Raw genomic sequence first — 14,917 nt, forward strand, 5'->3', positions numbered from 1 at the left:
TCCAACAATACACATGGCCAACCACTGGTGCTGCAATACCCTTCAACAGAGAATAATGAACATCAGGAATTGAAGTAAAACCCCATAGGAAATAATTTTATATTAAATTAGTTAAAATATATTCTTAATTTATACACTTGAGAGGTACACAGAATGCAAAACATTACCTTGTGTGTACCACACTCAAATAGCAGGCATGGTTCTTAGCTAAATGTTACAGGCAGCATTTACTGTATCATAGTGGTGCATGCAGGCTGCAAACAGTGCACTGTGTGTACCAAAGGCATTCACTAAAGGCTTGATTACGAGTTTGGAGGTCAGAAAACCTGACCACCAGACTCATGGTGAGGAGACGCCGTTGAGCTGCCGGTGTCCCCACCGGCCCCTTTGGGAGTTTTCCACTGGGCTGACCGATGGAAGGTTTCCGCTGTGCAGCCCAGTGGATAACATGCTTCAGCCTGGACTCGGCTCCACATGGAGCCGAGTCCAATGCCATCACACAGAGGTCATCCTCCAGCACCCTCAGAATGCTCACTTTCTGCACATTTCGGCGGTGCTGGGATAGGGGGCCCTGCACTTGTTCATTGCCAGCCTTTTCATGGCAGTTGAACCTCCATGAAAAGGCTGGCGGAGAACATGGTTGTAATCAGCAAGGCGGAACTGACTTCAGCGTCACTGTGGCTGGTTACAACCAAGACCGCTGTCATCCCGTCGGGATCAGAGATCCAGGCGGAAATGGTGGTCATTTTTTGCGGCACTGGCCGCCAGTCTTGTAATTTTGCAGTCGGACCACCACAGCTGCGGTGGTCTGACCTCCACCGCAAGTCTAGCAGTTTTCGCACCACCAGATTCGCAATTGGGACCGCAATATGGTACTCTGCTAAATAATGCAAGTATGTCTTTGGTCTTACCTGAGAAGTACATGCATAACATGCAGTAATCAGATTGTGCACAGTGTGTGTCCTGGACAATCAAAAACAAATTGTTGGTAGATGACGTTTGTGGCTTTGTTTGATATTATTACATCAGTAGATCATCCATTTAATGATTGTCGTCCATAGAATGTGTGTATAAAACATATATAGTAAACATGTTGATCAGTCCCTAGTATGTTTTTCATTGAGATGTGTTCCTATGAATTGTAATAGCATCTAATTACAAAACCCATAATATTCACTGATAGCATATAATTGAGTGTTATAGTTCATCACTAACAGGAAAGACTGCCCCATATTTAGATCAGAACATACAAATTGCATAACGAAGCTTAATTTAAAGGTGCTACTGTAATGTTCCACAACCTTAAAAGTCCAGTATTCTGTCAGTTAAAATAGCAACAAAACCTCATTAACCCCTAATGTACTGCATGTGAACTTACATGATTGTATTAGCAGTAATTGCATAGTGTACATTCACTTTTGCCTCCCTAATTACTTTTTTTGCTATACTTGTACAAATCAGCATACTATGCCTTATAACATTGTTCATCATGTTTCTCAATTCTGATGATGCTGGTACTTATGCTGTGGATCATAGGATTTTACCAGTCACATGTGCACGTTAGTCTTATTAGTCATCACTCACATTGGTGTGATTATATGATTTTTTGCATGGATGTAGGTGTCTGAGATATCATTGAAAGGCACTGAGCATTTCCATAAACAATGAGCAGTTTTACAGTTACATTGAGTTCGTTTTTGTATCATGGTGGACTTGACAAGTTTAGAAACCTTTATAAAGTATGTTAAAAAAAACCACCTAAAGCAGTTAATTTTGGCTTCATATCAGACTAATACCGTTAATATCACCCTGCAGCACAGCTAATTGACTGGTTTAATGTAACATACAATCATCTCAATTTTTCTGAATAAACCCACTAAAGACTCCAAAGGCCTACAGTACAGACATTATTGTGGACCAATTTATAACTTAACATTCATTACACAGATTCTCAAGTGGGAAGAAAAGGGTAATCTGCACGCCTTTATGTAGCAATATACCATACTTCATGGCAGGCAGTTTGACTATCCTGAGATACAGGGACCTCGTCAACAGGCAGAAATGATAATTGCTTCTCTTTATGAGAACAACCAAGCAGCTACTCATACACATGGTCATGTGATTCAACATGATGGGCCATGTCGTCCTGCAACATGTGCACAACAGGGTGCAAACTACAATAAAGTGAATTTGATCACCCACAATTATAAGCAACAATGAGGTTGACCCAGTACCTGCTTGTCGGTCTTTTGAACTGAATAGGCGCCTGTAGGTCATCAGTGACTCATTCAACATTCATCATTTTCAACATATACCTAATCTCTATTGAACAGTTAATCCTGCATCATGGTCTCCTATTACCAATGAATGCAGGCAACATACCTGCCAGTAGAGATTGTGCAAGGGAAGAGTTTTAAAGACCACACAGTGCAAGATCTATAGTTGGATAAAATATAGTTTTCATTACACTGTTAGGGCAATGACTGAAGTGCAACTTGAAGTTATTTAATCAGATATGATCTGATTGTTTCAGTGACCTCAATCTAAAAAAGTAAGTTTTTTGTTTGACAACTTTGTGCAGTAAGATTGCATTTAAGATCCAAACCTTCAATTGTTTGCCCCCTTAACCATGATCTTTTTAAAATTTTGGTGGTAGAACCAACCTTCTACTCCTTCCTGGCACCACGTACACATCAATCTGGACATTTGTGGATAGAACACCACCAACAGAACTATGCCACATAGCATCTATCCTATGTAAATTTCACATGTGGTTGTCTTCCAATTTTACTGCATTCCGAAATAGTTTAACCACCTTGAGTAGGACAGAGAATTTCAAAATCTTGCCAACTCATTGAGGATACTTTACTCTCACCAAATCACCCACCCCTGTATTAGTTTGACACGTAGAGTGTTTTTGTGAAAAAGTTCTTTCCTTTTTAATATTTTTCCCTTTTATGTCTCCTTCCACCCACCCACCGCCAGAGAAGCACCCACATTCTTGTGATAAATCAATGATGGGCACATCAGGGAATTTGGTTTCCTGCCCCTAAATAATTCAAAGGGCACTCTACCAGTGACAGAATTAGGTGTCAACTAATACATTCCCACTCTCTCTTGAATTTCACTTCCAGTCTTTGCCGTACAATCTAGCAATCTAAAAAGGCTGTTTCAAAACTCTGTTGAATCTGTCAACCATACTTTTGGTTTTGGGATGGTAACGTGAATATTTCTGGTGCTTGATTCCCCGCTGGGACAGAAATTCATTCATTTCCAGAGAGACTAGTTGCACGCCATTATCAGTGAGGATATATTCTGGTAACCCCTCCCTACCAAATACCTCTTTAAGAAAAGCCACCACATTGCGTGTCTCTATACTCTGAGATATGTGTATTTCTGGCTATGTGAAAACATGCCAATTAGAACCATCACATAAAATTGTCCTGTTCTATGCGATACCGGCAACAAAATATCTACAGCTTCTTCCTTCCATGCGCTTTCTGGAGGATCCCTCACTACCATAGTCTGCACTCTTGTTTTGCAAACCTTGGCACTAGACATATACTCCTGAAAGTCTACCAGAAGTATAACCTAATTCTCTCCTTGGTTTTACAAATTCATAGATGACCTTGGTAAATCAACCAGATTAGATTATCCCTGGCACAAGTAGGAGGAATACACCCTGTACCTCTCTATAACAACCCCTCTCATGCTGACAATTCATTCCTGACATTCCAGTATTTTAGACCTTCACCATTTACACCTTGCTTGGATTTCTACTCATCTTCAACCAACTTGATAATCTTAAGGACAGCATTATCAACAGTAAAACACTTCTGCTCTATTTCATTAATGGTGCCTTATATAACCTCACACGCATTGTAATTGTCAAGATCCCACACATCATCCTCACCATTCACATCCCCTTGTGTCTCACCTGATATTAACATGAGAGACAGTTAGCTGCCTTATTCTCAACCCCGGGGATATGTTCAACACAGAAATCAAACTCTTGTAGAGAGATTACCCATCTATAAATTCTGCTAGATGTGGCATCCAAGCTTTCTTTAAAAAAGAAATGTTTGAGTAGTTTATGGTCAGTTTTGACTACAAAATGTGTTCTCCATTAAAAATTCTTTAACTTCTTGATGGCCCTAAAAAAACACAGGCCTTCTCTTTCAATTACCAAGTACCTATGCTTGGGCCCAATTAAACATGTTGAAATAAACATTAAAAAAAAATCTCCGCTGCCTTGTGCCTGTTTTAATACCACACCCAGCCCTTTGGAGCTAGCATTCACAATTAAAATTGATCTTCCTGTGGTACTAAAACTTTGTAGCGAAGGGCATCAGACGAAGCATTCTTTATGTCTTGAAATCTTAGGGCCTGATTATGAACTTGGCGGATGGGATACTCTGTCACAAACACCGTTTTACAAGTTCCATAGGATGCAATGGAAAATGTAATACGGCGGATGGGATATCCATCACGTTCGTGACAGAGTATCCCACTTGTCAAAGTTGTAATCAGGCCATTAGTGTGCATTGAGGAGACTACATGAATGCTTCCCACTTTTTAACAATTTCCTCAAATTATAATTGCAGCAGGCAAAAAAGGAATACATTTATTATAGAATTCCACCTTTTCTAGGGCCTTAACCAAGTCACCTTTTATTCAGCACTGGTTAGCTCCTCAACTGTCCCCACTAAATGACAATTTGGTTTTACACTATCACCAGTCAATTTATGACCTAGATACACAGTCTCTCTGTAGTTAAGCATACACTTTGCTTCTCTTAACATGAGCCCTCTCTCTCTCTCTAAATCTTTCTAAAACTGACCTCAACCTAAAGGTATGTTCTTCCTGTGAAGATCCATAAACAAGCACATCATCCTAATAGAGTTTCACCTCGGAAATGCCCGTAGACACATCTTCCATGGCTCTGTCTGAAAAGGAGAGGCAGCCAACATCAACCCAAAATGCATGCTCATAAATCTGAATATTCCAAATAGAGTGAGAAATGATGTCAAATCCATGGAACTACGTTCAGTCTGATCTGGTTGTAAGCAGCACTAAGGTCCAAAGTGGAAAACACAACAGCACCCTCCAGTTGAGCTAATATCTCCCACAGCCCTATCCAATCCTCTTAATTCCACGCATAGCCTCACATCACCTGAAGCTTTATGGGCAAGTACAACTGATGCCACCCACTCTGTAGTTTCCACCTCCTCAATAATTCCTTCTTTTTTCAACTTTTCAGTTTCTTCACCCATGGGTACTCTCAACACCACCTGAACCCATCTTTACCTTGCACACAACTGGGGTAACATTCTCTTTCAACATGATTTTATGAGACTAGCCTGACAGACAACCTAATTTCTCCCAAATCACATCAGAAAATATATGACACAATACTTTGACTAATGCATCTTCGTCTATGTGTTTCTTTTGAACCACTTTGTACACATACCACTGAAACAGTGTCTTGACCTGACTCTACCAAGAGTGGCACGATATCTTTCAACATTATGTGAGGTTCATTGTTTGGATCTACCATCACATTTAAACCTTTTTGGTGGAACCAGCTAATAGCACTATCACCTTTACAGGAAATATAGACCTTACCGGCCATGAGACAATTCTTATACTCCATTTCTTCTATGAAATATACAAGCAGCTTAATCAGAGTTGCCCCCATAAGCTAAGAATCATATATCTTGCTTGAACACTTTGACTTTGTTCACAAGATTCTGCATATAAAAATGCCTGGGAACAATCAAACTTTTTGCACCAAAATGAATCCAAGTAGCATTTCAACCTAGAAACCATTGACCCAATCAGCTGGACTTTTTTTTTGGTGTCCCACCTGAAGCACAACTTCTTCACAATGAAGATTATCATACTCACAATCATCTCCCAACTCATCCCCTTTCACTCTTTTTATTGTATTCTGGGATTTACAACACTGGCCAAAGTGTCCATAATTTCCACATATACAGCATTTGACTGACAAGGCAGGCCAACCCTTCACATTAGCTAAGTGACCCAAGGTACAAAACCTAAAAAAGTGTCCTGTAAAGACTTTCTTTGGAATATCCAAAATGTTTACTATGTATTTTCTCCACAGAGGAACATCCACCCTGCTTTTTTATCAGGCCCACAAATGCCTGTGAATGTTAATTTTTTCCCTATCAACAACACTTCATCTAGTTTAAAGTTATTTTTCTACCACAGTTCATTTCTGACTCTTTCTATATTGCACCCCAATACAAATTGATCTCAAATGGGCTCTTCTAGGGATCCTTCAAATTTGTGAGAGGCATCCAATTTGCATAGATCAGTGACATAATTATCTACGACATAATTCTCTACTGATTCTTGTGGTCTTTGCAACCTCCTTCCAGAATGGTACCACACAAAGATTGTGCTTGCTTTGGGTAAATAATGCTTATCCAACTTCTTAATGCACGCTTCAAATTTACTCAAACCCTCAGCTTCACTATCCTGAGTTTTGGGAAGGTGTTCAAAAACATCTTGGCCCTCAGGACCTAAACAGTGAAGCAGTAGAGAGGCTTTTTTCCACTTAAACCACCTGACAATTCCTTCCTCCGGAGAGGATAAAAAGAATGGTGAGGGAGTGATGTTCTGCATTTTTAAAATATGATGTAAGCCCAGAGTACTTGACAATAACAAACCTCTTCCACCAACAGAGCAACCCAGCAAATAAATAGCCCTTCCCCTCCTTTTTAATGTGTGATTAACAGTGTATCCCACACTGATACCTGGTTAAGTACCACAGATCTACCTCTATGTAAACCTGTTGCATCGATGCCTGATTACGCACTCAAGATACTTTAACTCGCTTCAGTGACCAAAAAAGCTCCCAAAACCTGAACTTTTACCTGTAAGATAAAAATGAATCCACTGGAAGCCAAAAAGTCAAAATATCTTTTCATCTATCAGATGCCTACAAATGTTGTTTTGAGTAGGAGATACCCTGTTACCCCAGCAATGAATATGTGACCTGTTACTGTGTGCTTCATGGCATGCTTGGCCAATGCAGACCAATGTAAACAACTCTGATTGCTCCAGGAACCAACTTGTGATATAAAATGTTGTGAGCTCAAGGAGGAGCTGACGCGCAACGTGTCCCTGCAGCAGAGGCAGAGAAGAAGAATCTGTGAGATGCTGCAGTCTCTTTTCATGTTACCAAGCGTCACCAGTGCAGGGGCCCTCATGCATCCCAAAGCGTCATCAAGGCAGGTCATTGAGCGACATCATAGGCCCGTAGGGTGCTTTGATATAATTACAAACCGTCACCAGGGCAATGGCTCACTCACACTGAACATCAGTAGATTTGAGCACATGCTGATAAGACACCATAAATACTTTGTAGGTGTTGCAGTCACTTCAAAGGAATTTTAGGGACTGGCACCAACCACTCCAACAATACTTTTTTCCTTTTTATTCCTTCGTAGTCATTATCTCCCGGGTCCAACAATGTTTTAGATGTTACCTATGTGATGAAGCAGAAAGCACTCGTAAGAAAGATGTAGAATATATACTTGCTTTATTAAGGTTTCTTCAAGGATAGAAACGTCCCAGCTACAACCTCAGTCAGACTCCAGCTGCAATCTCTCTCACTCAACATTCTCAGAATCTTTACATCATTACCTTCTACAAGAAGGTTCTGTAGAGATAAAGAGATACCACGATCGCCTTCACATTAAAAAGAGGAAACATAACAACAATAAAAAATAAAAAAATATAGAACAATGGAAAATCACAAAGTACAGACAAGGGCATTGAATGTATACACTCCTACACAAATGTGTTCAAATAAAATTAATATGCACAAAATAAATAACGAAAACATTGCTGTTTACAATAAATCGTACAAGGAAATTTCAAACTAGTCTCCAGCAATCTAGTAAAAATAAATGTAAACAGCTAGCTAATTAAAATGCTTTTCAAATCAATAAACTGTATAAAAAAGGCATGAAAACAGAAAACAAAAGGCACCCCAAAAAAATTTAAGACTTTCATCGTCACTCTACTTATAAAAGAAGACTCTAACAATTCAACAAACCACTAAGTACTTCAAATAAAGTAAGCCTGACAGGAAATAAAAGCTAAAAAAATTCAAATGACTAAATAACTAAGCGTCTGTTAGCATAATAAATAATAGCAATTATACTACACGTTTATTTCTCCAAATTCCACGTGCATTGCCTACAAAAAAATTAAAACTGTAAAAGGGAAAGAAAACAAAGACACAGACACCAAATTACTTGAAATTCCAAAAGACCATCTAGAAAGTAAGTTTGCAAAACTAACAAACCCCTTGCTAAATTTAGTTTAAAAAATAAACTTACTAAGACATGTGATATCTCATCAGACTGCAACAAAAGAAATGTTTCCTAAAACCAACACCAACTAGACCTTTAAAAAACAATTCCACAACTTAAGCAAATAACAGACAACATCCAGAACATAAGTTAAATTTTGCACTTGCAGTGTAAAAATTTTAAAGTAAGTACCAGGTTTTTTATAAAAAACGTACATATGCTAAAAAACGTATATGTTCTAAAACCTATTGATAAAATGGTGGAAAGAGGAAAATACATCGAATTCGAAAAGGGAAAGCTGTTATTAAATTGATATAGAATTATAATAAGGAGAGCACCAGCAGTGACAAAACACACTGGAAATGCACTAAATATTAATGAAATGCATGCTATGGCAGGGTTACTATTAAAAATAAACTATTTGAAAGTGTCAGAAACATACGCATCTACTCAATATTACTGAAATAGAATTGGGAAATTTTTCATAGGACCTAAAAGAGGCCAATATAAGCTCACAAGAGCCAACAGGAACATTACTTAACAAATATCATACTAAACATCCCTAAATTAATAACTGGGCAACTGCCTGGCATACCTACCCAAAAAACTTGAATTGCCAGAACACATAGAACAGCCAGAAAAACACCAGTAGCACATACAAAATATGAAAATATATACATCCCCCAACATTAACTAATCACACACAATCAAATGACACCTTTCTACTACATGACAAGCACAATAACAATAAAAAACAATTGTGCTATTAATACCAATTTACTAACATTAACTCAATATAACACATGGTTGAAGCGTGGCACTTTTAAGTTGTTCCCTCCGCAATTCATTCAGATATGAAAAATACATGGTCAATATCACAATACAAACTTCCTGTTAGTGTACACATGCAGCTTACAATGAAACGCTAACACATATGACAACAAACTAACAACTAGAAAACACACAAAATCTTAATAGATTTAGAAAAGGCTGCGTTTTAAACTTTATTTAAATTCTTAGGGTCTAGTTCTCACAGGGTGGCCGCCACTACAGTGGCGACCTCCCCACTGAACCCTTTATGACTTTCCAGCTGGGCTAACGGGCGGAAGCCAAGGTTTCCACCTGTCTGCCCAGCGGGAAAGTGGCAGAAGCATTGTCACCCGCTCATAATTGAGCAGGCAGCAATGCTACTGTCCACAGGGTGCACCAGCACCCTCGTTATGCTCAATGTGTGCACAGCATGAACAATGTAGGGGCCCTCCTGTGGCCCCCTGCATCTGTTCTCCGACAGCCTTTTTATGGCTGTGAAGCCGCCATAAAAAGGCTGGCGGAGAACCAGATTGTAATCAGCAGGGTGGCGCTGCATGCAGTGCCGCCCTGGCTGATTTCAACCTGCACCCGCTGTCAGCCCGTCAGGTTCACCGATCTCAGCAAAGGTGGCAGTACCCTGGTGGTCTAGTGACCGCCAGACTAGTAATTAGGGCTATAATATTTTATTATTATGTTTTTCTAACTATTATTAAAGCAAGCTTAAAATACTGATCTAGATAAAAAAATAATTCAAAAGACACAAATTAAAGTTGATAATTAACATTTGCTTTAGTAAATATTGATTCATATATAATTAAAAGAATGCAAAATAACAAACATTATTTTAACTAAACAAAAAATTTTTTGCCACCTAGAAAAATATACTAAGATCATAAAATAAATAGACAATAAATAAACAGACATAAAATCAAAACATACTCTTGTCCAAACAATAAACTAAATAAATAAATAAAATAAGATCATTCTTATAATTTTGTCACTGACGCTCTGGTCAGTAAAATGATGATTAAAAAAATACAATGACAAAAGATCTAAATGATCTATTAAAAAAATCACAATAATGCAAAAGTAAAACAGAAAAATCCAATATGAGTCAAATAACCCAAGACATCATGCAAAACCTGAAAAAATAGACAAATACTCCTGGAAACCAAAAGATCAAGGAAAGAGTAAAATATGGTTTGAAAATAACCAGGTCTTTTCTTAAAAAAATAAAATACATCCACGTTCAAAATAGAGTCCAGCATCTCAAATTAAGAACCTATAAAGGAAACAACAAAAAAACACTTATAAACCTTATAAAGAACAAAGCATAGTAAAAAATTAATCAATGTTAAACACACATATAAAATTCAATTAGACATTACATTGCACAAAAATGCTTACTGCTATACTGTAACCTAAATTATACAAAACAAAAAAATGCACTTAACATTCAACTACAGTGATTAGCCTAAGTTTAAATAGCTGCCTCCACCAATAAACCGTTAGAAATTAAGTTTAAATAGTTTTACCTGAACCGGAGACCAGAAACAAAAAAGTGCAACCGCAAATTCCAAGAACAGCCGCAAATGATGAGGACAGACTACAAAATCAAAGAAACTGGAAGACAGTGGTAGGATAGTGAAAATAAAAAAATGATTTCCAGTCCATAGAAACTAATGTTTTTTAAGAAAGTATTTTAGTTTTTAATGTTTATGAAATCATAAACATATGAAAATGCTTGTGTTTTATGAATGTGAAAAAAGTGTTGTTTTATGTCTTAATATATATATTAAAAATACTGATAAAATATATAACATTTTTTCAGTACTTCTTAATATATCACTATGTTTAACAATGTAAGTAATGAGTATGTTTGGTAAAAATGATCATGCATGTTTACAAAATGGTATAATGACAAATAGAAATGTATATACACTGCAGGTATATCATATGTGTAATTACAGTTATTCTCGAGTAAAACATGTTTTTTTCTTGGACATCAATAAATATTCCAAAGTAATTGCTGTAAATATTGAAAAATGACACACAGGAAAAATGGTGTGTTTATATACAAGCTGTTCAGAAAATGTAATACTTTTTAAAACTACACTAAAATATATGCTGTAAATGAGTATAATTTGTTAAGCTGTTAACAATTTATTTATTTGTTATGCCCAATGAAAACCTAGCCATTTTGGAGAAAGTGTTATTATATAGGTAAAGACTAATATACTATTCACCACGCCAAACTTGAGCAGTTTGAGGAAAGTGTCAGACTTTGAGGGATTCATATTCACTCTTCCCACTCCAAACATAACCACATTAGGGAAAATGCTGGACCTTTTTTTGGGAGGGGGTTCAAACTAACTAGTCCCACTCCAAACCTAACTATTTCGTGTCACATTCCATACTGAACCACATTGGGAAACAATTTAGCATTTGGGGGATTCAGATTTACTTTTCCCATTACAAACATAACCAAAAATGTTGGATATTGGGGGGTAGTTCAAATTTACTAAACAAAAAAAAATAGATATAAACATTTAATTATACATAGTTAAAAACACAAAATGCAAGTATAATTTCATAAATAATATTATAGTATGAAAGGTATAAACAATTTGTTTAAAAATGACCACAACAGCTTTAAACACATCAAACTTTTAAAAATAAAATTTTAAATTATTCCCCACCCTATTCGCCTAACATCCTGCTCCTAAAATTAGTACATAAAAAACAAACAATTTAAAGACAAGTACGATATATTAATGCAAAAAAATACACAGAAACATTTTAAAATAATATTTAATTTACTGTGATATAAGACACAACAATATTTTTAACAATTGTGTTAAAACATATTAAAACATAATAACCTTAACTGTGATATTCTGACCTGACGATATTTTGGACATCACAATATTTAAGACACTGTCCATGTGTCTCACAATATTCTTTCCACAGTGTTTTGTTGGAACACATTACCAACACTGCACACCAACAGAACATCTTCTGAACATGGCTACTATTCTCTAGTTCAACAACATGACTATGTGATCAGAGTACTCATCATATTGCACATTGACTCCTGAAAGGATGATAGGTGCTTCCATTAAAATACCTTTTATATTGTAGTGGGTCATTGCATTGAAGAACTTGTATCTTAACGTAGTAAAAATAGTACATACTTTCTCTTCTGTAGCTTCTCCGTTGGTGATTAATTGGACATGAGATTGATGTAGAAAATTCACAGAATCCTGCACTCGGCATAATAGAAAGGTCTTAGAATAAATAGAGACACTGATATCCTACTACACTTGATCCAGTTATCTGAAGCGTGGTCATGTAGCAGCAGCAATCCAAACAAAATCCAACAGTGCTTGTTTTAGTGGAGGTCTCTAAGAATGATTGGCTATCAGAAATTAAACAAAGCTGGCCTGCTATAATATAGCACAAGAATGTGCCTGTGTATCCCAATGGCACCTCAGACTTGCCCAGAAGTCAGTAAGACTCAATTACCATAACACTTGCAAATGTGTGTGACATATGGGCCATGAGTTTTAATCCGTTGAGAAATATGAAAATTTGAGCATACCACCTCTTCGCTAGACACTGTCTTGCTTCAACACAGAGGAGGAAGAACAATACCTCCTCCACAAAACTACCAGACTGCACAGACACGAGCCACAGGCTTTGAGTATGCCAGAAACACACCTTAAGCCCATCATGGGACCTCAAGGAGAGTCAGAGCACCACCCCCAAAGTAGTCGAGCCACAAGTCCCTCCAAGCCAATCTAACCCTCCTGGGCACCACATTTCTCAGGCACTCTTCAGCCTCTAGAGAAACCCACTGAGCTGGTAACATCCACGAGCTGTCAGCCATCAATGCAGACAACACTATCTGCACCGAAGCACCACTGGTTGAGAGATGGTTCAGCACTGAAATAGTTGACTCTGAAAACATCTAGAGACTACCAACTGCCACGGATCGTCCCCAGGAACTGACAAATCCTACAGAGCAGAGTACTGATCACTGCCAGTTTTGGAATGCTTACAGGTGGAGTTGGACGGCAGGCAAAAGAGAGTCTACAATTACTCACAAGTTGGTAAAATCTCAATAAAGCTATAGAGAAAAACCGGGAGAGACTTTTGAGGAGACCATCGATTCAGACCCAAAACCTGCCTCAAGGAAGAAAAAGTGCAAGGACTAGAGGATCATCTGCATTTCACTTTGCTCCTTCTACCCCTCATTTACGATCCTCTCCTATTACCCCACTCCTTCCTCTTCAGCTTCCTGCTCCACCTCCTTACACATCACCCTGGCTGTACACTTCTAGAAATTCACCTTAGTTCTTAGCGGATTCACACATTCCCTACCACCTGAATGACACATAAGGCTAAGGTATTGATCTGTGGTAAGACTGCAGCATAGATTCTCCACCCTGCCACTGGGTGCTCAGGTCAACAAGTTAATTTTAAGAACTGTCCAGTATCACACAGGTGACATTTTGTTGTACATGAAGAAACCGGACTCACTAGGGCAAACTTTCAAGGATGAGTGATGATCCCCCACCAATAAGGAGAGCCAACTGGAACCAAATGCAGGAATTGCTACAGCATCTTCCACTTGAATATCACCAGAGAGACTGGAACTGGTTATAGAGAGCAAGACAATCTCCAGTGCAATTATTTGCTGCGAGTAGACGCACAAGATACTGCAGCCTGTGAGGTTAACACCAGTTTCCTTATCCAACACCATGCACAGCCCTGTCTTTCAAGTTTTTAAGCCAAAGTACAAAAACATATTTTTAATCTGCACTCTGTTGAAGAACATCTGCGTGTTCCACAGGTTGACCAGATGTTGGAAAAGATAAATCTTCTAAGCCCCTAGGCTCCCTGCAAACCCTGCTCCCAGAGGCTCCTTTTGAAGACAGTACTATAGCGCACCTCCAAGGCTACCTCTCCAGACTCAGAATCCTACCAGAGGCATCAACAGCAAACCTACCATACCCTACACTCCTCAAGGATACATTTTGGGTGGGTGCGGAGGAAATAGCACAGAGGTAGCGGCAAGGGAGCTTCCAGCAACAAGGGGCCTCCATCACCACCAACTATTGACTCTACACCTTCCCCTGATCACATGATCTCTTGGAGGGAGACTCCATGTTTTCAGCCAGTAAATAACTCAGACAAATGTTGTGCAACATGGTTATTGCCCAGAACTTCTCACATTCCGTCCAAAAATACCACCCTGTGCCGCACACCTCACCAGGAACATCTACTCCTTCTAGAGGAAAAGGTATAAGACCTCCTAGGATTAGGGGCCATCGGACTGTTTCCTTGTATCACCATGGATACTCTCTCTACTGTCTCATTCCAAAGAACAATGGTACCCTCAGGCCAGTTCTCAGCCTCAGACCCCTCAACCGATATATCCTGTTGGAACATTTCCACATGGTACCCCTTCAGGATATCACCCCTCTAAAGCAGAAAGGGGACTTCATGACAGCATTGGAACTAAAAGATGCATACTTCCATAACTAATCCATCTAGCCCACTAATGCTACCTGCATTTCGAGGTAACTGTCTGTCATTACCAGATCAAAGTTTTGCTTTCAGCATAACCACTGCTCCAAGGGTTGTCACCAAGTGCCTAGAGGTGGTTGCCACACACCTATGATAAGGTGGCATCCATGTCTTCTCCTCCCTAGATAATTGGCTGATCAAGAGCTCAAACATTCTTCAGTGCCTGG

General features: G+C 38.5%; 1 protein-coding gene across 2 annotated transcripts in view; it reads left to right on the forward strand.

Annotated features, from left to right (window-relative positions):
• The window catches only part of LTBP1 (latent transforming growth factor beta binding protein 1), a 1,022,847-nt gene that overhangs the window by 897,877 nt on the left and 110,053 nt on the right, over positions 1-14,917 (forward strand). The window lies entirely within an intron of this gene.

The sequence above is a fragment of the Pleurodeles waltl genome, chromosome 5 (genome assembly GCF_031143425.1).
Source record: "Pleurodeles waltl isolate 20211129_DDA chromosome 5, aPleWal1.hap1.20221129, whole genome shotgun sequence".
In the NCBI taxonomy this organism is placed as follows: Eukaryota; Metazoa; Chordata; class Amphibia; order Caudata; family Salamandridae; genus Pleurodeles; species Pleurodeles waltl.